The sequence below is a fragment of the Plecotus auritus genome, assembly GCF_963455305.1.
Source record: "Plecotus auritus genome assembly, chromosome: 6".
Lineage (NCBI taxonomy): Eukaryota > Metazoa > Chordata > Mammalia > Chiroptera > Vespertilionidae > Plecotus > Plecotus auritus.
Window position 1 is genome coordinate 120,987,830 of NC_137773.1, and position 25,551 is coordinate 121,013,380.

At 45.9% G+C, this 25,551-nt stretch overlaps 1 protein-coding gene across 7 annotated transcripts in view; it reads left to right on the forward strand.

Moving 5' to 3' along the window:
• The window catches only part of FRMD4B (FERM domain containing 4B), a 278,025-nt gene that overhangs the window by 115,434 nt on the left and 137,040 nt on the right, over window positions 1-25,551 (forward strand). The window contains exon 1 of one of the 7 annotated variants that reach the window (XM_080674725.1): window positions 16,395-16,498. The exons of the other annotated variants lie outside the window; for them this stretch is intronic. The gene's annotated coding sequence lies outside the window, so the exon portion shown is untranslated. Of the gene's footprint in view, window positions 1-16,394; window positions 16,499-25,551 lie in introns of those variants that run through there. 7 annotated transcript variants of the gene reach the window in all.

Below are 25,551 nucleotides of genomic sequence, written 5' to 3' on the forward strand. Positions count from 1 at the left end.
GGTGACTGTTCCTTCCCGCAGCGGAATTCTGAGATGAGCAGGAAGAATGAACAGAGCGCTGTCTGCGTCGTAGCCCAAAGCCTTGTCAGTGACATGTTTTTGGGTAAAAACATTAACAAAGGACAGAACAATATACAAGATGTGTGAATGTACATATAGAGATAAATATATAAGATACGTGTAAAAATGCATGTCTGTTCCTGAACATGGGAGGCTAGGGTTGGAAATATATACACCAAACCATTAGTAAATTGTTTTAATCCTCACCTGAATACATGTTTTCTTATTGATTTGAGAGAAAAAGAGAGAGAAAAACATCGTGCCTCCTGAACGTGCCCCGACCAGAGATTGAACCCACAACCCAGGTATGTGCCCTGACTGGCCATTGAACCCACAACCTTTTGGTGTTTATGATGCTGCTCCACGGACTGAGCCACCTGGCCGGGGCATCCATTAATAAACTTTACCCCTGAGAAATATAAGTTGATGAAGGAAGAGGTGTCTACTTATTTTACTTTCATAATTCTGAATTAGATTTTTATAGCAAGGATATATGTAATTTTGTAAAACTTCCATTCAGAACCTTTGATCCAGGCTGTTTCTGGAAAGCAGGGATCTGTCCCACTTCACCTTGAATCACAGCACCCAGCAAGTGGTAGTGTCTCTGACAGTGTTTAATGGGTCCATTTAATCACAATCACCACTTATTATTGATGTGATTGCTATTAAATAAAAAGTAATATTTGTGCTCATCTGAGACTCATAGGTTATTTAAATAATTAAAATAACATATGTCCATTAATTGAATTGTTATAGAAATGCATGGCTTAAAAGTGAGAGTACTTTATCAGGGGTACATACTCATCAGATATTTTCTAAACATATAGTGACATACATGTTACATCAATATACATTTTACAGAGATAAAATCATCATATGCATTTTATTTTGAAATGATTTTCTTTTTTAAAAATATATTTTTATTGATTTCAGAGAGGAAGGGAGAGGGAAAGACAGGTAGAAACATCAATGATGAGAGAGAATCATTGATCGGCTGCCTCCTGCACGCCCCCCACTGGGGATCAAGCCCGTAACCTGGGCATGTGCCCTTGACCAGAATTGAACCTGGGACCCTTCAGTCCACAGGCAGACGCTCTATCCACTAAGCCAAATCAGCTAGGGCTGAAATGTATTTTCTTACTAACATGTCTTAGATACTGACCTACCTCATTATTTTTCACAACTTGTGTGTGTTCAATGGTATGAATGTGCCATACTCAATTGCACCCGGCCCTTATGAATGCACATTTAGGTGGTTTCTAGTTTGTGCTACAACAGTGCTACGATGCACATCCCTATATGTGAAACATTTGTGGGAGGATTTCTATAAGAAAAACACCTTGTTTGGAAAGAATTTGGATTTTGAAAAAGGTTGTACAATTTATGCTTCCATGAATGAGCAAGAATCCTCATTTCCATACTCTAGCCAGCAACTTTTTAAAATTTATACCACCTACTAGCCCAAAAGTTATATTAGTTTATTTTCTTTATTAGGGAAGCTGTCCAGTTTTCATAACTTGCTTAAGAGCCATAATGCTGGGAGCACTGGAATTGTTCTCATCTGACAACAGGGCAAGTGTTTGGCCTTTATCACTCTGTGAATTGTTTTGCACGCTTTCAACCCAGACTTGAGAGAAAATTTTAGTCTCTTAGAAAATGTTTGTCATCGCAAAGTGTCGTGGCATCTCCTTGTGTAGATAAAGCAAGTTTATGCAAAGCATTGCTGGTTAAAATCCAAGTGTCTCAGGTCAGTCTCACATAGCCCTCTGTCACGCATCAACCACTTAGGGTTTAGAAAGAGCTGCGAATAGCTCTTTCCTGTCACATTCACTGTGCTGATTGGTTTCTTACAGCAGTTCCCCGTGACCATCATGCACCTTCTGCAATCAGTTACCCCTGCAATCAGTTACCCATGGTCAACTGCAGTCCAAAATATTAAATAGAAAATTCTGGAAATAAAAAAATTCTTAAGTTTTCAATTGCATGCCATTCTCAGTAAGATGATGAAATCTCACACCATCCTGCGTGGCTCCACCTGGGAGATGAATCATCCCTTTGCCAGCGTCTCCTGGCCACATACTGAGTAGCTATGTGGTTCTCAGATTAACAGTCCACGGATCTCAGCGCTGTGTTCAAGTCATGCTTTTTTTTTTTTAAATCCTCACCAGAGGATATTTTTCCATTGATTTTTTTTTTAGAGAGCATGGAAGAGAGAAAGGAAGACAGAGAGAAATATTGATGTGAGAGAGACACATTGATTGGTTGCCTCTCACACACACCCTAACCAGGGCCAGGAATCAAACCTACAACCCAGGTATGTGCCTTTGACTGGGAATCGAACCCATGACCCTTTGGTGCATGGGATGGTGCTCTAACCACTTAGTCACATGGGCCAGGGCAAAGTCACCCATTTCTCCTTAACAATGCCACATTTACATAACTTTCATTACAGAATATTGTTATTGCTGTTCTATTTTATTATTAGTTATTGTTAACCTCTTACAGGGCCTTGTCTATAGAGTAGACTTGATCACAGGTATGTACGGATAGGAAAAAACATAGAATATACATAAAGGGTTTGGTGCCATCTGTGGTTTCAGGCATCTATGGGGCTAACTGTGTAGTTTCCCCATTTACTATTTAGTGGATTTCAGCCATTTTACCTCTCCTGTGAATGCTTTACACTTTGTTTAGAAAGCTGGAAAGTGATCACCAAGGCATTTATTTATCATCTGCTTATACAAGGGATAAAGTTGCAGTAGAAAAACAGAATATTAATTTTTCATTCTTAGATGCCCGAGGCCTTTAAGCTTATTTGCCCCTAAACCCACTTTTATTAACGTAAACATACTTAACCAGAGTTCCGCGGCCTCGATGAGATTTCATAGCAGCACGTGACCGTGAAGCTGCTGGTTGACTCACTGTGGAAGACACCAGGCTGAGGAGAGGGAGCTGACCGATGCTGCTGGTCCCCTAAGTGCCGCGCTTGGTCCGAAAGGATGGGTGGGCCTGCAGGTCTGTTTGGATGCAGACTTCCCCCAGGGCCAGCCTAACTGGAGGTCAATTGGAATTGCCACAGGAAGCCCCTGGAGGAGGGCCTTGTCCCCTTCTAGCTGGCCTGCATCCTGTTAGCGCTGCTCCCTTCTAACAGTGCCCCCAGGCAACTATCCAAAGGGCAGGTCCCAACACAGACTTCTGCCGTGGCTGCAGGAGCCAGACCCTCCATCTGTCCCATTCCCCAGAGGGTAGGCCCAGGGCCTCAGCTTTCCAGGGAAGCCACACACTCCTGCTCTCGGTGCTGAGCTCCAACAGGGAGAGCTCAGAAGTCAGAACATCAGGGCCGCAGCTGGCGGGACACAGACAAGACGGTTGTATAGCACGATGCTGGCTTGATTGCTCCCTAGGGGTTCTCTGGTTCCTGTTCATTTTCTAAGCCTGCTTCCATCCTGAGAGGCCTGATTTGGTTCAGGCATCGACAGCACCCCCATGTAACTTGGGGATATCCTGATTGGTCTCTAAGACAGTGCTTCCCAGCATTTTTTCATGTTACAGAGTGCATACAAAATGGTGATGTCTGTGTGGCACCCAGGGCACATGTACATGAGGCTGCTGGGGCTTGAGGTGCCCGTTGGAGGGACTCAGGATGCCTGAGGGCTAAGGACCATTACCTCGGGATAACTATTTCCCATTATGTCCACACACTGATGTGAAGCTGTGCTCCCAGCCAATCATAATGGCCTATTCCTCTTGCAGGGACTGGTTTAGGGTAAACATATGCCCAGCTCTGGCCAGTGGAGGTGGCTTGCTGATGCATTTCTTAAAAAGCTCTCTAAAGAGATAAAAGAGAGAGGTGGTCCTCTTTGGAAGAGTGGCAGCTTATTGCCCCCACGTGGAATGGTAGCTTAAGGAGAACATGCGGAGTGGAAACCTGGGAGGAACCTGTACTTTGCTGGCTCTGCTAATCTGCAGACCGCACCAACCTTGGAACTGCCCTACCTTTAGGTTCTGAAATAACAGATCCATGTTACTAAGTTATAGAGGCCCAGTGCATGGATTTGTGCACTGGTGGGGTCCCTCAGCCTGGCCTGCACCCTGTCCAATCTGGGATCCCTCTCTCAATCCGGGACTGCTAGCTCCTAACTGCTCACCTGCCTGCCTGATTGCCCTTAACCACTCTGCCTGCTGGCCTGCTTGCCCCCAACTGCCCCCCGCCACCGGCCTGCTCCTCCCCAAATGCCCCCCTGCCGGCCTGCTCACCCCAAACTGCCCCCCCCACTGTCCTGATGGCCTGCTCGCCCCCAACTGGCCCCCCAGCTGGCCTGCTCACCCCCAACTGCCATCCCATCCTGGCCTGATCACCCATAACTGCCATCCCATCCTGGCCTGATCACCCACAACTGCCCTCCCCTCTTGGCCTCTAAACGCCTCTACCTCGGCCCTGCCACCATGGCTTTGTCCAGAAAAACGTCTGGAAGGTCTCCTGGAAGCATATTACCCCTTTATTAGTATAGATAGAGGCTTGGTGCACGGGTGGGGGCCGGCTGGTTTGCCCTGAAGGGTATCCTGGATCAGGGTGGGAGTTCCCTTGGGGCATGGGGTGGCCTAGGCGAGGGGCCTGTGGTGGTTTGCAGGCCAGCCATGCCCCCATGGGGTGAGGGTCCCCACTGGGAGGGTATGGACAGCCTGGGTGAGGGGCTGAGGGCTGTTTTCAAGCTGGCCATATCCCCTTCAGGGTGGGGGTTCCGTTGGAGTGCCTGGCCAGCCTGGGTGAGGGGCTGATAGCTGTTTGCAGGCTGGCCACGCCCCCCAGCGGGGACTCTCACCCCATGGGGGTGTGGCCAGCTGGGTAAGGGGCTGAGGGCCGTTTCAGGCTAGCCACACCACCTTCAGGGTGGGGGTCCCCACTGGGATGCCTGGCCAGCCTGGCTAAGGGGCTGATGGCTATTTGCAGGCTGGCCACGCCCCCCAGCAGGGACCCTCACCCCATGGGGTCATGGCCAGCCTGGGTAAGGGGCTGATGGCCGTTTTCAAGCTGGCCACACTCCCCAGTAACCCAAGCTCCCCGCCCCTCCTTCAGCGGCAGCCAGGGCAGGCAGGAAGCTTGGCTTCCTCTGTCGCCAGGGGTGACCCAAGCCTCCTGCCCGCTCCGGTTCCGTGGCCATCGCCATCTTTGTCCCGCTAATTTGCATACTCACTCCTGATTGGCTGGTGGGCATCATGAAGTGACACCAATTTGCATATTACTCTTTTATTAGATAGGATAGTTTTGTCTGTTACTGAAAAAGAGCGTTCTGCTATAATATCTGCTTAGTACTTGAAGATCAGAGCTTATAGAAGAGTTGTGTAACCAAAAAAGAATGCTCAAAATAAAATCCTTTGAGGAAAGAATGGAAAAGGAACTGGGGGTGTGCTGATTAAAGGAACATGTTTAAGTTCAGAGTAAGTGGGTAGAAGTAAAAGGAAATTCTAAAAGAAAAACGATGTCTTTACATTAAAGAGTATAAGTGTTGTCATTGTTGTTTTTACTAATATGGTGGTAGTTTTGATTGGAAACATTTGCCAGCATCTCAGAAAAACATTAGATAAGGGAAGGGATTCTTTATTCTATTTTTCAATTACATTTTGCATTCAATACTATTTTGTATTAGTTTCAGATGTACAGCATAGTGGTTAGATTATTATATACTTTACAAAATGTGTGTCCCCCCCCCCCATATTTCCAGTACCCACCTGGCACTATACATAGTCATTACAATATTATTGACTATATTCCCTGTGCTGTACTTTATATCCCCATGACTAAGGAAGGGATTCAAATTTGAAAAAAAAAATTTACATTAATAAGACAATTGGAAAGCTTAACACTAACTGAATATCTGATGATATCAAGAAACTATTATTACCTTTTTTAGGTAATGGGGGTATGTTTTTAAGGAGTCCTTATCTTTTATATTGAAATATTTACAGGTGAAATTATTTTAAGTCTTGGATTTGCTTCAGAATAGTACATACAGAAGGACAGAAAATAGGTGAACATACTGGTGAGACCAAATTAGTGAGGTATTGATAACTGTTGAAACTTGGGGATGGATACAGAAGGGTTCGTTACAACAGCCTGTCACTTTCTGTGAGTGCTTAAAATTTTCCACCATAAAAAGTTGTGTTTTGCTTTGTTTTTAAAGGCATGCAAAGGAAGAGAAAGGGAAAAACAAAACAAAACAAACAGATTCCACTGAAATACAGGAAGTCTGACAGCAGCCGCAGTGGTGTTAACCCTGCATGCATTTCTCCTTAACTGCAGCAGCCGAGTGGAATGGCCTATTTAAGAATGTGGGGTGGCCCAGCCGGTGTTGCTCAGTGGTTGAGTGTCGACCTATGAACCAGGAGGTGACAGTTCCATTTCCGGTCAGGGCACATGCCCAGATGGCAGCTCGATCCTGCCCAGATGGCAGCTCGATCCCCAGTGTGGAACATTCAGGAGGCAGCCAATCAATGATTCTCTCTCACCATTGATGTTTCTCTCTCTTGTTCCCTCTCCCTTCCTCTCTGAAATCAATTTAAAAAATAACAATAATAATTAATTAATTAAAAAATAATAATGTGGGATGGGCCCTGGGTTCAAATCCTGTTCTCTATACCCAACTGGGGGGACTTTTGTTACCAGATTCTCTGAGCCTCAATTTCTTTTTTTTCTTTAATGATTAAGGTGTTACATATGTGTCCTTTTCCTCCCATGGCCCCCCCACCCCCGCTCATGCCCTCACCCCCCTGGTGTCTGTGTCCATTGGTTAGACTTATATGCATGCATACAAGTCCTTCAGTTGATCTCTTGTTTGTAAAATGGAAATGAACTAGTACCAGTCCCTTGGGTTGTTGCCAGGAAAAGAAGATAATCTGTGGAAAGCATAGGGCTTAGTTCTGAGCACTAGTCAGCACTCAATCAATGTGGGCTGTAGACTACGATTTTATTGCATGTAGCACTTAACGTTAGAAAATAAATGAAAGTGAATTTATGCACTTTTCAGTAAATGTTGGAGCATTATTAATGGCTTCTGAATTTCAAAGGTCTTTTTCTGTCATTTTTTCAAACATGGATGGTATTAGATTTTACAGAACTTAAGCCCATTGCCTGAAACACTGCACATGCCTTGTGGGGAAACCAAATCAAAAGTCAGGGCACTTGTCCCTTTAAAACAGGCAGACAGGAACCCCACAACGCCTGTCTTTCTAATTCTTTTCACCTCTGTTTTTCCATTTATGGTTAAAAGTCAAGAGAATCCGCCTAGAACAGGAAACTTCCCTCTTTTTCTGCCGGAGGAGAACATGAGTAATGGACTTTTCCATCGCGGTTGTTTTTCCTGGACATGGTGTAGCCCCTCTAACTGCTCCAACATGTGATCCTAAAAGAGAACTAAGTAAACTTCAAATGCCCCTTATCAGTCAGGGATGCTGTCCCAGTTTTTAATAAATTATGAATTCATTTTCTGAATTTGGTGCCCTTCCCTTTTAAACAGAAGTTCTATTCATTCAAAGTATCAGGTGAGAGATTTGCCTATGCCACAAGTTGTAGCGGAACAAGGCAGAAATGGTCCTGAACTCAGCCCCAGCCACCCACGTGGCAGCTCCTTCTCAACCTCCAGCCGTAGCCTGGAAGCTAGGACTGTGCTCTGTGCTCCTTTATCACGTCCTGTTTTGTGTTATGAGAGGTCTCCCCCTCAGCTAAAATCACCTTCCTCACTAATGAACGTATTTTCCCTGCGCACCCCCTCTAGCTGTCTCTCCTTTTCACCCCTGGCTCCCACGGCCCAGCCCAGCCCCCAGCACCTAACAAACACCCCCGAAGTAGTTCCTGTACTGAATGCAGACCTAAGAAAGCATGTCAGGTACTAAAGGAGCTCTGACATACTCTTTGATAAAAATGCTAAGAGATCGAGAATATGTGAAAGGTCGCATAATCCAAACACAGGGCTGACTAACTGTGAGGTGAAAAATAAGAGGATCACTCTGCTCCCCGAGGGAAGGCGAGTCTGGCCCGCACTCCCTGAGCGTTTCCTCCCACTTCTCTCCAGGGCCTCGCACGCATGTGGTGCGCAGCCAACATTTGAACTGACCTGGACTGGTTCTAGAGGCAGAGCGAGAGAAGGATGAGGAGTTTAGGCAGAAACATTCCTTTCTTTAGTGCAAACCTCACAAAACTTAGGAGATGAGCTGGTCTCAAGGTTTGTCCTCTAAGTTTATGACAATGGTTCGGAGTTAGGCTCCGCCGTTAGAGTTCTGGAAATCCTGTGTTTTGCCTGTGTATCTGGCATTCATTCAGTACATGAGTGTTCTGTGATGAAAGTGATAGTTTTGCGATAAATGCAAAGCCTCTCATAAAGATTCCTAAGACTATATTCCTTTAAGAATTGGGACTATACCTCCACATATTTTTCCTAAATTGGTGGACATCGTTTGCTAGCCCTGCTTCCAGGCCTGGTGAAAGCACCCATGCAGTCACCAGCACACTGGTCCAAGCTCACCATTTGGCAATCATCTAATTATGTCACGATTGGAATGCGACAAGAGTAATTTCCAATAGGCTCTTATTTCATTTGAACCCACCAGGGCAGTGGTCGGCAAACTCATTGGTCAACAGAGCAGCAAATCGCGGCTTGCAAGCCGCATGTGGCTTGCGAGCCGCAGTTTGCTGACCACTGTACCAGAACATAATTCCATTTTCAATGGAATTCCCTAACAGGTGTCTCGAAGTCTGCATCCCTGGACCCCAGGTTAAGCCCTGTGCTGTGCCTGACTCCCTGGCAGGGCCACTTGGGCAAGCACAGGTTGCAGGGTGCATGGGGGAGCTTGGCCGCTGTTCCTGTCTGGGCCTTAGGAAGCCAGTTCTCTGGGACCACTTTCTACCCGGCTCACTGACCACAGAACTCCCATCGGAGACCCCGGCACTGCAGGAACTCTCCACCCCCAAGACTGACCTCTGGCACCTAGGCCTACCCAGTCTCAGCTAGAGGTCCCCATGTCCCCCAGCTCTGTGTCGATGGCACTCATGTTGTTGAACACTGTTGGTCAGCTGATAAAGGGCAGCTGAGTCCAGTTCACTTTTCTCCCTTTTTGTTTGCAAATGAATCTTTTAAAAATTAAAACTAGTTAAAGAAAGGTGTATTAAGACCTCCAGTCAAGGTGGTGGAGAAGTTAAACTCTGTGCCCACCTCCTCTCATGACTGCATTAAAAATTACAACTAAATTGTGAAACAGTCATTTTGAGAACCACTTGAAGACTAGCTGAATGGAATTCCTATAACTAAGGATATAAAAAAGTGCCACGTCACAACTGGTAAACAATAGAAAAGATCAATGAAACCAAGAGCTTGTTTGTTAAAAAATAAGTAAAATTAATAGAGAGCCAAAATAAATAAGAGCAGAGATGAAAGAGAAGTGACAAGTGACACCACAGAAATACAAAGAATTATAGAAATTGTAGAAAATTCTACAAAGTATTATATGCCAACAAATTAGACAACCTGGAAGAAATAAATAAATTCCTAGAAATGTACAATCTTCCAAGACTGAATCAAGAAAAAAACAGAAAATCTGAACAAGCCGATAACTACTAACAAATAAAAGTTCTGGATTGGATGGCTTTGTATGTGAATTTCACCACACTTTAAAAGAAGAATTAATACCTATCCTTCTCAAACTATTCCCAAAAATTGGGAGAGGATGGAGGATTCCCAAACTCACTTTATGAGGCCAGCATTATCTTGATACCAAAACCAGAAAAATACTGTATGAAAAAAAAATTGTATGCCAATATCTCTGATGAACATAGATGCAAAAATCCTCAGCAAAATATTAGCAAACCAAATTCAGCCAAACAGTAGGGGGATCATACACTATAAACAAATGGGATTTATTCTTGGGATGCAAGGTTGCTTCAATATCCACAAAACAATTAATGTGATATACCACATAAACAACATAAAGGATAAAAAATGCATTGACTGTGAGGTGAAACATAAGATGAGGCAGAAAAAGCATTTGACAAAATCCAGCATCCATTTATGATAAAAACTCTCAGCAAAATTAGAATAGGGGAAACATACCCAATAAAATAAAGACCATTTATTACAAACCAATAGCTAATACCATATTCAAGGGGGAAAAGATAAAGTGTTTTTCTTAAAATCAGGAATAAGATCAGGTGTTCACTTTCACCACTTCTATTCAACATAATATTTTAAGTTTTAGCCAAAAAAATCAGATAAGAAAAAGAAATAAAAGGCATCCAAATTGGAAAGGAAGAAATAGAACTGTCATTTGCATATGACATATTTTATAGAGAGAACCTTAAAGATTCTACCAAAAAAAAATTAGAACTAGTAAATGACTTCAGTAAAGTAGCAGGATACAAAATTAATATTCAGAAATCAGTTGCATTTTTTAAAAAGAATAATTTATTGATTTTTAGAGAGAGAAGAAGGCAGGAGAGAGAAACATCAGTGTGAGAGACAAACATCTGTGGGCTGCCTCCTGCATGCCTCCAGCAGATCAACCCTGCAACCTGAGCCTGTGCCCTAAGAATCAAACTGGCAACCTTTTGGTGCACAGGATGATGCCAAACCAACTGATCCACACTGGCCAGGGCATCAGCTGCATTTGTACACACCAATAGCAAACCATCAGAAACAGAAATTAAGAAAACAATCTCATTTATAACTGCATCAGAAAGAATAAAATTTCTAGAGATAAATTTCACCAAGGAGGTAAAAGGCCTGTTCTCAGAAAAGTGTAAGACACTGAAGAAGAGACAAATAAATGGAAAGATATAGTGTGCTCATGGGTAGGAAGAATTAACATTGTTAAAATGTCCATACTACCCAAAGCAACCTATAGCTGCAATGCAATCGCTATCAAAATACCAATGGCATTTTTCACAGAACTAGTACAAATAATTCTAAACTATGTATGGAACCACAAAAGATCCCTAATTACCAAAGCAATTTTGGTAAAAAAAAAAGAACAAAGTTAGAGGTATCATGCTACCGGATATCAAACTATACTACAAGGCCATAGTAATCAAAACAGCATGATACTGGCATAAAAATAGATATAGGCCAATGGAACAGAATAGAGAGCCCAGAAATAAACCCACACCCATAGGGCCAATTAATATATGACAAAGGAGGCAAAAATATACCATGAGGTAAAGACAGTCTCTTCAATAAATGGTGTTGGGGAAATTAGGCAGATACATGGCCAAAAAAATGAAACTAGACCACTTTCTTATACCATGTGGAGAAATAACTCAAAATGGATTAAAGACTTAAATGTAAGACTTGAAACCATAAAACCCCTAGAAGAAAGCATAGGCAGTAAACTCCTTGACATGGCTCTTAGCAATAGTTTTTATATGTCTCCTTAGGCTAGGAAAACAAAAGAAAAAAATAAACAAATGGGACTACATCCAACTAAACAGGTTTTGCACAATAAAGGAAACCATCAACAAAACGAAAAGACAACCTACCAATTGAGAGAAGATATTTGCCAGTTATACATCTGACAAGGAGTTAATATACAACTTTTATAAAGAACTTATACAACTTAAACAAAAAATAGATCAGAAAATAGTCAGAGGACCGAATAGGCATTTCTCCAAAAAGGACATACAGATGGCCAATAGACATATAAAAAGATGCTCGACATCACTAATCAGCAGGGAAATGCAAATTTTAAAACTAAGCATCTATCAGAATGGCTATCATCAAGAAATCAACAAACAAGTTGAAGATGTGGAGAAAAGGGAACCCTTGTGTACTGATTGTAAATTGTGCAGCCACTATGGAAAACAGTATGGAGGTTCCTCAAAAAAATAAAAATAGAGCTAGATTATGATGCAGCAATTTCACTTCTGGGTATTTATTCAAATAAATAAAAACACTAATTTGAAAAGAGATAGGCACCTCTATGTTCTTTGCAGCATTATTCGCAATAACCAAGATATGAAAGCAACCCAAATGCCCATCAGTAGACAAATGGATAAAGAAGAGGTGGTATATATAATATACAATGGAATATTACTTGTCCATAAAAAATAAAATTTTATCATTTGTGACAACATGAGTGCACCTAGAAGGTATTACGCTAAGTGAAATAAGTCAAGGACAAATACTATATAATTTCACTTATATATGAAATCTAAAAAACAAAGTAAATAAGTAAACTAAACAGAAATAAACTCATAGATACAGAGAATAAATTTACTGATGCCAGATGGAATGGAGGTTGGGGAGATGGGTGAAAAAAGTGAAGGGATTAAAAAGAACAAATTGGTAGTTGTAAAAATAGTCACAGGGATGTAAAGCACAGCATAGGGAATACAGTCAGTAATCCTATCCTATATAACAGGGGTCCTCAAACTTTTTAAACAGGGGGCTAGTTCACTGTCCCTCAGACAGTTGGAGGGCTGGACTATAGTTTAAAAAAAAACTATGAACAAATTCCTATGCACACTGCGGGCCCAGGACGAGTCAGCTGCTAAGCAGGACAGGCAGCGGCACCCGGCGAGCCAGATAAATGTCCTTGGCGGGCCGCATGTAGCCCGCGGGCCATAGTTTGAGGACCCCTGCTATATAATAAAAGCCTAATATGCAAATCGACCAAATGGCAGAACGACCAGCGGAATGACTGGTTGTTATGATGTGCACTGACCACCAGGGGGCAGACGCTCAATGTAGGAGCTGCCCCCTGGTGGTTAGTGTGCTCCCACAGGGGGAGCGCTGATCAGCCAGAAGCCAGGCTCACAGCTGGCAAGCGCAGTGGCTGTGGCGGGAGCCTCTCCCGCCTCCATGGCAGCACTAAGAAGCAGCAAGCCGAGCGGTAAGGAGCAGTGAGCAGGTGGGCGGTAACAAGCGAGGAATCCTGGACTGCAAGAAGGCGCAGGCTGGGCTGAAGGACCCTTCCCCCCCCACCCCCAGTGCACAAATTTCTTGCACCAGGCCTCTAGTATAATAAAAGCCTAATATGCTACGTGTCCAGTTGTCTGGTCGGCTGTTCAACCAATCAAAGCGTAATATGCTAATGATATTCTAAGGCCGCTTAACTGCTCACTATGATGTGCACTGACCACCAGGGGGCAGACAGTTGACTGGTAGACCAGTCGCTATGATGTGTACTGACCACCAGGGGGCAGACGCTCTGACCGGTAGGTTAGCTTGCTGCTGGGGTCTGGCCAATCAGGACTGAGCGAGATGGGCTGGACATGACCTGGAGCCCTCCTGCAGTCCCTCCCCGGCTGGACAACCTCCCACGTCCCTCTCCAGCCCCGATTGTGCACCGGTGGGCTCCCTCAGCCTGGCCTGCACCCTCTAGCAATCCAGGACCCCTTGGGGGGATGTCGGAGAGCTGTTTTTGGCCCAATCCTGCAGGCCAGACTGAGGGACCCCACTGGTGCACGAATTCGTGCACCGTGCCACTAGTATTGTGATAACTATGTATGTGGGCACTAGATTTGTCAGGGTGATCACTTCATGAGGTATACTAGTATACCTGTCTAATCACTGGGTTGTACACCTGAAACTAATATAATATTGAATATCAACTGTAATTGAAAAATAAAGTTAAAATTTATCAACATTCCATAAAATTAAAATGAAAACTGGTTTAATCAGAAGTGGAAATTATAATGATTTGGTCTCTCCCCAACTTTTCTGCCCAGTGGGAGGTGCCTGGGAGCCCAGGCCCCATCCTTGCAGCTTTTGACTCCAGAACAAACGAGAACAAACCCTCCTCCTTCCCAGATCTCTATAACTAGCCAGGGTCAGGATAGATGTTACTGGTTATTCTTGAATCACTTGTTCCTCCCATGATTGGAGGGCATAGGTTGGTCTTATCCTATTTATCTGGATGGTGCCCTAAGTGGAAAGCAGGGATCTGTGATTAGAAAATGGTGAAACAGTCCCTGGACAGGCAAAAACAACAGACATTCTGATTGTCTCCTAGTTTTAATCCTCTCGTTTGCTTGCATGGCCACAAGCTGATCTTGCCCCACCTCGGTGTTGGAGCTGGCAGCCTCGCCAGGCCCTTCAAGCTGGCCGCCTGGTGGTGTTAGCCCTTCTATTGCCCTGATTCTGGCACTGGTTATCAAAACTGTAATTGGCCTTCAACAGTGAGCAAGGCTTCGCCATACAATCAGAAATGTCCCAGGAGTTCTTTCGGTAGTCTCTCCAACCCAGTGAGAAAAGTCGCCGTTCATTTAGTTTTAAATATGGAAGGTTTCTCCAACTATAAAGTAACTAGAGGCCCCGGGTCCCTCAGCCTGGCCTGCCCCCTCTCACAGTCCAGGAGCCCTCAGGGGATGTCCTACTGATGGCTTAGGCCTGCTCCCCGCAGAGAGTGAGCCTAAGCTGCAGTCTGGCCTCCCTCTGCGGGAGGCAACCTCCTGATCAGGGGAAGGCACCGCCCCATCACCCCCTCACTGCTGCTGCCTCTGGCCTCCCTCTGCGGGAGGTGACCGGGACAATCAGGGGAAGGCAACGCCCCCATCACGCAGCTGCTGCTGCCACTGCTGGCCGCCCTGGCTGCCTGAGACTTGGCCCTCACAGCGGCTGCCTGAGCCTCGGCCCTGCCCTCACAGCAGCAGCCACCATCCGTGGCTTTGTCTGGAAGGACGTCCAGAAGACATCAGGTCTAATTAGCATATTACCCTTTTATTAGTATGGATTCCCAATGACAAGACTTAAAACATATGTTTTGGGCCAACTTGAATATATGAAAATGTAGGAATATAGACGAAACAGTGGAATAGATGTAATATTTAAGATCATTCTGTATATTAGGAGTGATTGCTGTCTTTCACTCTCCTTTTTCAGCCTCTTCCTCTGATCTGAGCATGGGCCCCAAACAAAAGCCCTTCTCTGAGCCTCCTCAGAGCTTTCCAAACATAGCGTCTGTGCTTCCGCCTAAGTCCTTGGAGCTACAGCAGTTTTTAAATTCCTGTGTGATATTTCACTGGGAATATTATTGCTTGACTTTTTCTTCCTTTTCCATTCATCCTGAAGGTGTGTACACTACTGCACGGCCTTTTAAAGTAATGTTTAAGTGGCTTGTTTATTCTAACATCCAACCCCTCCAACTGTGAGGTCACCCGCCCACAATAATTACTAAATCTGTATTTATCAAATGACCCATAAAGGCAGACAAACTTGGACTTCATTAAGGTTGTAACAGGCTGTTGTGTCTTCCCCAGATAGTACATTATAGTTCAAGGGAGTTAGAGTTTAAAGGGACTTGAGGATAAAGCTACTTCCTCATTTCTGAGGGAAAATGTCTTTTGGGGTGTGGTCGGGGGAGGAGACCTTACCCTTTATTTAAATACATGTGGTATATGCTTACATGCCAGGCAAACATTTTGTGCTGTGTATGTATTATCTCCTTTAATTCCTCCAACACTCCTTCTCAGATAAGGATTTGTATCCCCATTTTACTAAGAAGGAAATGAATTCTCTGAGCAGTCAAGTTACTTTCCCAAGGACAGACAGCTACAAAAATGCCAGGTTTGTCTGACTCTAGAACTCATATTCTTAGCCATACCACACACTTGCACAAAATGCCAGACTGTTCTTTTTACAGACACGCTTGTCACAGGCTCTTACTGAACCATTCTAAAAACGGATTTACTATTTTTCCTGGATTGTGTATACTTTTCTCTGCTTCTCCTTGAAGTATAGTGTATTTTTATTTATTTCCAACGTGTTGAGTAATTTCAATAATAATGACTTTGTTGAATGTAAGTAACGAAATAAATCTTTTTTGGAAACCACGGCCGTGCCACCAGGGTTTGGGTTTGTGGCTAGCTTCCTGATGCCAACTGATGCTGTCCAGGTTGTCCCAGGGAATTCTGAGTTTCTTTCCCAGTGAAAAAGCTGTTGACATGAATGGCTGTGCATAGCAGCGTTGAGTTAAGAATTATTTCTATCTGTATTCATTACATTCCCTACCTCATTCAGCATATGTAGAAATTAAAGATCCAAAATGGAAACTTGGATTCTTAGATGGCATGGCCATCTCTGATTCAACCCAGATCAAGTATTATCAATGCAGTTTAAAAAACAGTAAACATTTCATCGTGTGTTTCAAACATACAAGGAATAGTGGCCAAAGCGACAGCAGAAGTGTTTGCTTGTTGTTGGGTTCTCCCCCTCCCCTCCCCCACCTCCCCATGCCCTCCTGACTCATGTTGAAAGGCTTTTGTTCTAATCAAAGCAACAAACGGTAAGGTCATTTCCTTGCGATTATGTGGCAACGGAAGGCGTCGTGGGTTTCAGGTCCCTACTTCCACCAGCTCGTATTTGGAGAAAACACACACATCCCACAAGTGCTCATACACGTGTCCTTTGTCCTGCTCCTTCGGCAGTCCCTTTAAGTGAGCCGAGATCATGGGGAGGTAAGAACCGATTCTCTTGTAATCTTCTGAACGCAGACAGTGCAGTGCTGCTTGTACTGATGTTTCCTAACAGGATCCTGGGCAGATTTTAATATTATGTTGAGGTGGACCAAGAACTAGTATCTGGAACCCAACTTTCAGAAAAGGAAGCTGAGGAAATGTTTATCACTCTTTGCAAACGAAAGCTGCATATACTCCAGTTCGATGCTGAGTGCAGATGTGGGCGCTCGCGTCTCCAAGGATGCTGTCCTTGTTTAGACGCTCTCTCTGCTCCTCAGAGGCCCTCGGGGGCTGGTGTCTTGCTTTCCCTTCGGGTAATTATTCTTGAGTCTGTAATTCGACCTCACTGCACCCTCCACCTTCTACTACCCTTTGTCTTTTCTTTTGTTCTTTTTAGTTTAAAGCATTTTGAAGATGAGAGCTCTTTACAGATGTGAAAGGAGAGCGAGGGCCGGAGCGGGTCAGGGAGCAGCAGCGTGTGCTTAGTTGCAGTGTTGATGGCCTCCGCGCTGTGTGTCCGCGCTGCCTCTCAAAGATCCCGTGGGGCCTAGCGCATTAGTAACTTTCCTGAAAAGACCTTTTAATGTTCATTCCTGTTTTGCCTCAAGAAAGACGCAGGGACATTGAGTCCTGTCCCCATTCTAGTTTATGATGAACTGCGCTCCATTCAGCAGCTCCCGGTAGAGATCTCCGGAACGCCGTTTTGGGGGATTGCTGTCCATTAATTAATAAAACTTTTATGATTTGTCAGAGGAAGTCCTACACCCTAATTACAGGGAAGCTTTTTGTCTTTCCTCCTTTGCAATGTGGCTGTGGTAAACTCATAGCGTCCTGCTCTGGTCTGTCCGTTCTTTGCTCCTGGGAGGTAGATGTTGGGGGGGGAGGGGAGGAATATCTGCGTAGACTCAGGAAGCAAGGGAAATGGTCTCAGCCAGGAGACGTGAGCTCTCGGTGTGAAAGGAAGTCTGTGGAGGAAGTGGGGAGGAGTGGGGAGAGGAGAGAAGCATCGGGAAATAACTGTATCACGGAAGGAACTGGGCAGCTTTGGCAATGAGCCACTTGTCCCTAGCCATCCTGTCAGAAGGTACTGGCTGATCCAAAGAGTGGAAAGTACTGTAACTGATCAAATGCAGCCCCGGGGCTGGGGCTCCGGCGCGGCACTATTAGATGATCCTGGTCTTAAGGCTCGGACTGAAGCAGCTCCCTGGTAGTGAGGCCTCTTGTCCAGCAGCCCTCTCGGGAATCAGAAGCTCCACCTCTTCGAGGAAGGACGGTCTAAAATGCCCCGGCCCCTGCGTTCTGCTGTCCCTGTCACCATCGCTCCTAGGCCAGCCGAGAGGGCTGATTGACACCAAGTGGCTTACTAACAGCAGGTGGGTAGAGCAACTCAGGCTCCTCTGCCTGGCAGAGAGCCAGGCCTCAGTACAGCTTCTCAAACTAACATCTGCCACAGGATTCAAGCAGCAGGTGAAACACGGTCCTAAAAGGAGGGGGATGTGTTAGGAAAGGTGGCAACAGTTATCCACTAGGTACTTTATCCTCTGAATTCCTCAGCAAAGGAACCTGGAGTCTGAGTAGAAAGCAATGCTGTCTAATTAGTTGCTGTTGCTGCCTATAATAAATACCTGAAACAGGAAAAAAAAAAAATTCCCAGGTGTGTCAAACCCCACTCCCAGGCATAGTCTGTGCTCAATGCTCCATGGTCTGCTCCTCATTTGGGGTATACAGTAGCCCCCCCTTATCCACAGGGGACAGGTTCCAAAACCCCAGTGGATGCCTGAAACCACAGGTAGTGCTGAGCCCTGTATATACCATGTTTTTCCTATACACACACACTTGTGATAACACTTAATTTATAAATTAGGCGCAGTCAGAGATTGACAATAACTAATAATAAAATAAGTTATAATATCCTCTAATAAAAGTTATGTAAATGCAACAGTATTAAGTGAATGAAGCTGACTCTTGACCACAAGCATTGGGAGACTGAACAGTACATCTGCTAATCAGACAGTCGCTATGTGACGGCCGGCGGGAAGCTCAGATGGGAGGGAGTAGGTGGGCAGGGTGGTCCCTGTTCCAGGCTGGATGCAGGGGCCAGCCTGGGGTTTCCTCACAATGCGCAGTGATGAAACTTATGAATTCTTTATTTCTGGAATTCTTCATGTAGTATTTTGGACCACGGTGGTCTGAGGGTGAGTGAAACTGCGTGTGGATGGGGACCACTGTTCTGGGAAGCACTCAGTAACATGGCAAGGCAGGGGTGGAGTGGACAAATACCATTGGTTGAGTAGAACTATCTATACTAATAAAAGGGTAATATGCTAATTAGACCGGGTTGACCGGACATCTTCTGGTCGTTTGGTCCTCCTTCCAGACAAAGCCACGGTGGCAGGGCTGAGGCAGAGGCAGTTAGGGGCAATCAGGATGGCAAGGGAGCAGTTAGGGGTGATCAGGCAGGCAGGCAGGTGAGCGGTTAGGAGCCAGTGGTCCCGGATTGTGAGAGGGATGTCCAACTGCTGGTTTAGGCCCGGTCCCATTCCATAGGGATCAGGCCTAAACCAGCAGTCGGACATTCTCCAAGGGTCCCAGATTGGAGAGGGTGCAGGCCAGGCTGAGGGACCTCCCCAACCCTGTTCACGAATTTCGTGGCCTCTAGTTAAACATATTTGTGCTGTGCAACATTTGAGCTGGAAGCAACCTTGTCCAATCCCTGGTTCTCTTGCTGAAGAGATTAAAATGCAGAGAAATGAAGGGACTTGCCTAGGTGCTCATATCTCTTAGGGCCAGGGCACAGCCTCGTGTCTGTCCCTGGGTCCTGATACTGTGCTCTGTCCCCGCTGCGCTGGTCCAGGTCTGCTGACTCTGCCAGACCTTGCTTCTCTGCATCCCCCATAGTCGATGCGCTTGTTTCCTCTCTGTGGGTTCTCCTGGACTGGAACCACGGGAGTTGCATCCAGTGAGGCCTGAACTCTCCCAGCTGCGGTGGAGACCCGAGGCAGGTGGACGAGAGAGCCCACGAAAAAGAAGCAGTGGGCCTGTGCTAGTCACCACATGCTGCAGTGCCGGCAACACGCACTGGGACACTTGCTCCTCGTCCTGTAAACATTGTAGGGACCTGAGCTCTTAGTGGAGGCCAGGCCCAGATCCTAATCCAAGAATGAGACGTTTGCTTCTCTCTGAGATGGACTCCAGGAAGCTCCAATGAAGACTTTTTCTTGCTTACTGTGGGAAAGCTACAAAAATGTTCAAATGAAAGACTTGATAAGCTAGAAAAAACACCTTTGCAGTGGGGGTTGGAGAGGTATGTTCACCTCTGTTCCCTGGTGTCGGTTTATTTTCTCTTGGTTTTCTTTTCTCTGTCCTTGTAAGTGAAAACAAACAAGCCGACAGAGTGTAGTGTGTTCTTTCAAGACTTCGCTTTGCACCACCCCCTCTACCCGATGTGCGGGGTTAGTGAGAAGCTGAGCTTCCACAGTAATACAGACTCTGGCTGGTCACGTGTGCAGGGCTGAAAAGCACACGGGCAGAGGGAGCTGACCAGGTCTGACTCTGCCTCGAGCCGCTCATTGTCCCTGCCCGGGCCTTGGGACCCACACGCGTGGGTGAGGAGGTTGGACTAATGCCGAGGCACTTTTTCAGCTTCAAAATGCTGATTCCAATCATTTGTCGTTACTTCCCTGCCATCCAAGATGAGCTGCAGCTCTCCCCCTCTCTGCTTACCTCCATCTCCACCTTTGTTTCTTTTTCCCTCCCTCCTTCCTTCTTCTCTCCCTTATTTCTCTCCGCTGATATTTTCCTTTTCTCTAGACAAGAATTCAGGGCTAGGACAACATGACCAGATGCCCATGGTGCTGAAGGGCAGTGTCTGGTGGGAAAAGACTGAGTGAGGCCAAGTTGAAGAAGGAGAAATTCCTGAAACTGACTGGAATCAGACACTGAGGTGCCATCTAGGAGGAAATGAGGGCTTGTGGGTAATAGATACAACTCCTGTGCTGAAATGTAATCCTGCCCCTAGATTCCAAGTGCTTCAAGGTCAGCACCCATGCCCTCGGTGTTCACTGCACACAGTGCGCCAGGTGCGGGCTTGCAGAGGTGGGTGAGGTGCAGCCACTGCCCTAGGACGCCGGCCGAGGACCCGGGGGGAGTCCAGAGCCTGCAGCCTCACAGGCCAGACTCTCAGCTCCACTCACGCTGGTGGGGGCGGCGGGGGGGGAGCGCTACTGACATGCAGTGGTTGTAAGTAGTGGAATTGAATTGATATGATTTTGAAGTCAAAGGGTTGGACTAATAGGAGTATATTTAAGTAGACATCGAGCAATGTCAACTACAACAAACAGTGACACCCCAAAGCATTCAGGGGTCCACTGGCCAAGGTTCGTTTTGGGTGGGCTTTGTCTAAACGAAGCGCAGAGAGGGCAGGATGGTGAGGTGGTGTTCTGAGTCAGCAGGTAAACCTGCTTCGCCACTTATGAACTGAGAAGCCGCCCGCCCTCTGATGGGGATCATTAAAATCCCCTCAGGAGGTTACTGGAGGTAATGGGCATCAGAGCTAGTCTCCGGCACTGAAGACATACCTAATAAATGTGTGTTAATATTATTCAATAGTAATATTATTATACCTCTATCTCAAGGGCAGCAAATAAAGACAATGATGTCGTGAAAATATGTAGACACCACCCGAAGGCTCAATGTGCGAAGCCATGACCGGCTCATTTTTCAGGGCCCCCATGACCCTGATGGCAGAGGAGCCAATTATCAGCGCCTGCTTTGGGTCATCTCTGCATCTTGCGTTGTCGGGACATCCATCAGCCTCCCATCGTTTTGGACACATGAGATCACTTGACTGCAGACACTTGTCTGGGTTTCACTGGGACACGAATTCTCAAAGAAGTGACTGTGGTTTGGTGTCATGGGCTTGAAGTCAAGTATTATCTGTTTCAGGACCTGGTTCTAAACCGTTTTAAGGACACGGGGCTAACCCATCTGATGAAAATGTGGGAAGTCTCCCTGTAGACTCACACCAGCACCTTGGAGGGAGAGGGCGGGTTGTAGACCCTGCTGACCTCCTGAATAGACAGACCTATACAGGTGCGTGTAGTCCATTGGAATAAACTGTGTGTGTGTGTCTTTCGGAGAATTGGTGAGAAACTAGCTGGCCTTTGTGTGTGATCCCAAGGAAGGAGTTTTTCTGAAACTCTTTGGCACCTCACCCTATTTTAGCCTTCTAGAAGTGTGGTGCCCCAGATGGACCCGGGCTCCATGGGAGAGGTTTACTTTGGGGAGCAAGTCCTCTGTAGCCCTGTGTGCTGCTCTCGGGGAGCAGGAGTCAGGCCTTCAGCAACAACCAGGGTGCAGAGGGGCAGGTTTTCCCCTGGAACTGGCCGTGTGTTGAGTTGAGAGTAAGGTCACTCTAGCGGGACCGGGAAGTAATTGCTCCATTCACCATCTGACTTTAGGGATTCATCCAAAACTCTGCAGAGATTTCATAGGAACCACTATATTTGAGTTGGGACATAGGAGGTTGCTCTTGGTAACCATGCACAGCCCCAAGTGCCCACATAAAGGGACAAGCACCCCTCTTCATTAGAACAAGTACTGAGGTCCAACACACCACAGGTCTTACTTTGATTTATCTTTTTTTGCCTTCTTTTAAGGAGACTGTTCATTGGCTAGCGCTACTCTGAAATATTTTATATGAAAAAAGATTACATTGCTTTCCCAGTTTTTATGAAATGAGTGAGCACTCCGTTTTTCCATGCAACAGGTGTTCATTGAGCAGCTGCCTTTGCAGGGCGCATGCTGCAGGCTGGGTAGCAGGACAGATAACCCCTAGAGGCAGATATTATAGAAAAAGTACCTCATATTTCATTACAACTGTGAAGAGTGCTCCAAAAGAGAAGTGCGGAGAGCTGCAAGGACAAACAGCCCTCAGGATAAGAGTTCTGGAGCCCAGAGCTACCCCGGGCACTCCGCATCCGCTCATTTAACCCTCCGAGCAAGGCTCCAGTATCATTTCCTCGGCCATTTGCCCATGGTCCTACCACTAGCAAAATATCCAAGTCAGGATTTGATCCTGGGCAGTCTGACTCCAGAGTCTTCGCTCATCACCACTACACGTAGCTTCCAAGAGAAAGTGACTTTTCATCTGTTTGATAAATTGGGACTTCCCACACCCCCTCATGCTATGAGGTGGGAAGGAGATCACACGGAGAAGGAACTAGAAGAGGACCAGTGTGGCTGGAGCCCTGGGAGCAGGGAGAGGGTGGGACAAGATGGTGAGGTGGACGGGAAGCAGGTGGAGCAGGGCTTGGGGCTCTGCCTGGGGATGGGAGCCTTCTTCCAACTGAACTCAGTCCTCTCTGGAGCTAACCCCTCAGTCAAGTAGACGCTCTCAGGGCCTCCCATGCCTGTGATCTGAAAGCGCTGAGTGGCATTCTCCTGACCCGGCTGGATGAGTTCAGGTCAACTTACTGCTGTACATGAGAGCAGCCTGCTTGAGGATGCTTTATCCGGAAACCAACCTGTCCCTCGATGTCTTTCCCAAGCCAAAGTGTTTTGTGTGTTTCTGAGACTTGCAGGAATACGTTTTCCCTAATGGTCCGTGCAGCACACTGTGCCCATGGCAGGCTCAGAGATCGTCACCATCACAGGGGCTAACGCTGTGGCGGGCACTGCGTTGAGTGCTTTCCATACCTTCTTGTGTTTAAGCCTCGACTCCGTGAGGCAGGGACTATTGCAGGTCTTGCTTTTTTCAGATAAACCGATTTACAAGGATTAATGACTTGCCCAAGGTCCCACTGGCTAGTGTCAGAGTCGGGACCTGCGTCCAGTGCTGCTTGATGCCCAGTCCATGCTGAGCCCGACGGGTGCTGCTTCCCTGGATGGGCCACTTCCTATCTGAGGTGTGGGAAAGCTGTGCAAAGTTGATGATAGAACTGATTCTAGTATTCAGGTTTTACATTAAGTTTCCTTTTCTAGGCCAACAGTTAGATCTCATAGGGAAAAGGAAAAAGAAAGGACATTGAGTAGAACACCATGACTTAAGCAGCCTTGTAAACATGTTACAGATCTACCAACCCACCAGCTGAACTGGTGGAATTGGCAAAAACAGAGAGATCTAAAGGGAGTGGGAGTCTGCATTTGGATATTAACCAGTAGGAGTTTGGTAGAGAGAATCAAGAATAAAACAAAATAGTTTAATAGTTATTGGTTTAATACATGTGCTAATAGTTTAATATTTAATAGTTTAGTATTTATGTGCTAAGTTCTATGTATTCACTCATTTAACCCTCACAGCCTGGTGAAGTTGGTCATATTCCTACCTCCATTTCACAGATGAGCACCAACGCCAGTCTTCTGGGTCGTTTCCCTTCTTCCAGCATTGTTCCCTCCTTCCCCCAATCTCATCTCCTCACAGTAGCAGGAGTTTTCCTTTCATGTCTCCCCTCACCTGAAAGCCTCCAGGGGCCTCCTGCTGCATCGGAACAGCCCGCAGTTCCTTGAATGACACAGCCAGCAGTCTTCCGACTCCAGCACGCATCCGAGTGAACCGAGGGCTTGTAAAACACAGAGGGCTGGACGCCACGCTGCATGTCTAACAAGTTCCAGCCCCTGCTGGCGCCTAGCCCAGGCACCACACTTTGAGAACCATTGATGAACCCCTCTTTAACTCTCTGTCTCCTATACTTGTCCTTTTGGCGACCAAGTTCCAGCCACATTGCTGCCACTTTTTTCTTAAACTGTGCATTCTCAGTGCTGAGACTTCACTCCCAAGGGGAGAAAAAAATGGTTCTTAAGGGGCAAAAATACTTAGATAGTATGAGAGTTTGTGGCCCTCCAAAGCTCAGTTTTACCCAACAGATATACAATATATCTGTGGTATTAAAATGTCACGGAAGGACATCTGGAATGACGTCTGGAAGGTTGTTCACCTGTCCGGTCTAATTAGCATATTACGCTTTTATTATTATAGATATAAAAGGCTAAGTTGGCTAGAAAGGCTCTTAAGAGTATGCTGATGAAAAAACTTGTGCAACAGTATCTTAAACTAGCCAAGCACAGGCTATTGCACTTGTTGGCCCTCTGCCTGAAATGCTCTTTTCCAGATCTTTTCAAGACTGACTCCCATAATCCTTATCTAAGAGAACGGTAGCTTCCTCAAGCAGTCCTTTCTGCACTCACTAGTACGTACAACTTGGCGCATCACATTCTTCTGCTTCCTTGTTTTCATGGTGCAGATGCTCCTTGACTTACAGTGGCATTACTTCCTGCTAACCCTTTGTCAGCTGAAAATATCATAAGTCAAAAATGCATGTAATACCCCTAACCTACCAAACATCATAGCTTAGCCTATGGAAAGTCGAACCAGTGTAGTTATGGGACTGCCTGTGCTTAGCATGATCAGAAACCATCCTGTGTATAGAATGGTTTGCTTGTGTCACCATCACTAGCAGGTCTGAGAGAGAGGTATACTTTGGCTATAGTCCATTATATTAGCCGGAGCCTATATTATGAAGTCTGACACACAATGAGAGCTCAGTAGTGATTGTAAAGATGTGAATGGTGCCGAAACCGGTTTGACTCAGTGGATAGAGCGTCGGCCTGCGGACTGAAAGGTCCCAGGTTCGATTCCGGTCAAGGGCATGTACCTTGGTTGCGGGCACATCCCCAGTAGGGCATGTGCAGGAGGCAGCTGATCAATGTTTCTCTCTCATCGATGTTTCTAACTCTCTATCCCTCTCCCTTCCTCTCTGTAAAAAAATCAATAAAATATATTAAAAAAAAAAAGATGTGAATGGGTGGTACTCACACATTTGATAACGGGGTCGCGCCAAGATTTCAGACCCCTGCTTACCCACTAATGAAAGCAGGTCAGCCGAAACCGGTTTGGCTCAGTGGATAGAGCGTCGGCCTGCGGACTGAAGGGTCCCGGGTTCGATTCCGGTCAAGGGCATGTACCTTGGTTGCGGGCACATCCCCAGTGGGGGGTGTGCAGGAGGCAGCTGATCGATGTTTCTCTCTCATCGATGTTTCTGACTCTCTGTCCCTCT